The following is an 844-nucleotide window of genomic DNA, read 5'->3' as shown; positions in this document are numbered from 1 at the left end:
AAAACTAGTGAATCCACACCAACAACAACAAACTCCACATCAGCAACAATATGTAACCCCTTAGCACCATATGTCAAACTCTTAACACCAACAATCTCATTGCTCATGATAAGATGCTTTGTAACACACAACTCACCACCAAGAAAAACTAGAGCATCCATGACCAAGTGCTTTACAACCTCTATCCCAACATCAAAAAGGTTAGCAATATCCTTAACAAAAACCTCCAGTTTCTCTACATGTTTTGCATAAGACTCCACAAACTAATCAAAAAACCAAACTTTTCCTCCTCAACCTTGCTATGTCACCTTCTCTCTCGAACAAGTCTTCTAATCAGCTAGACAACTCTCTTCTAGATCGGTAGACCGCAACTCCACAAAAATCTACAGAATGTGTTCCATGCCAAGATAGCTTCAAATCAAGTAGACATCTTAGAAAATATCCTTTCCGCCACATCATAAAGATTCAAAATCATCCCAAGGTCCAATCCTCTTAGAGCCATCTCCCAAGATCTTTGCAAACCCTCTACAACAAAGCCTTCTCATGCTCCTTGTGATAAACTTGAATTATTTTCAAGTTAGATCTCAACTTTCCACCTCGCATGAATAAATTAGGAACCAAATCACAAGTCTAGGAACATGGATCTACAATCCAAAAACTCTTTGTGATCATGCCTCAATAAGATCAACCTTCCATCTTCACATTCGTTGATCCAGCTAAAAGTCCTCTACAATTGCAAGTAAAAATTATGATTTGCCACCTCACAACTAAGATATCTAGCACTCCAGAAAGAACAATCCACCACTAGATCAAGATCTTCTCAGATCAATTTCTCTCAACCCAA

Source organism: Cupressus sempervirens, chromosome 10 (assembly GCF_028749045.1).
Source record: "Cupressus sempervirens isolate cs-2001-9-10 chromosome 10, ASM2874904v1, whole genome shotgun sequence".
In the NCBI taxonomy this organism is placed as follows: Eukaryota; Viridiplantae; Streptophyta; class Pinopsida; order Cupressales; family Cupressaceae; genus Cupressus; species Cupressus sempervirens.
Note: the sequence above shows the minus strand (reverse complement) of the source record.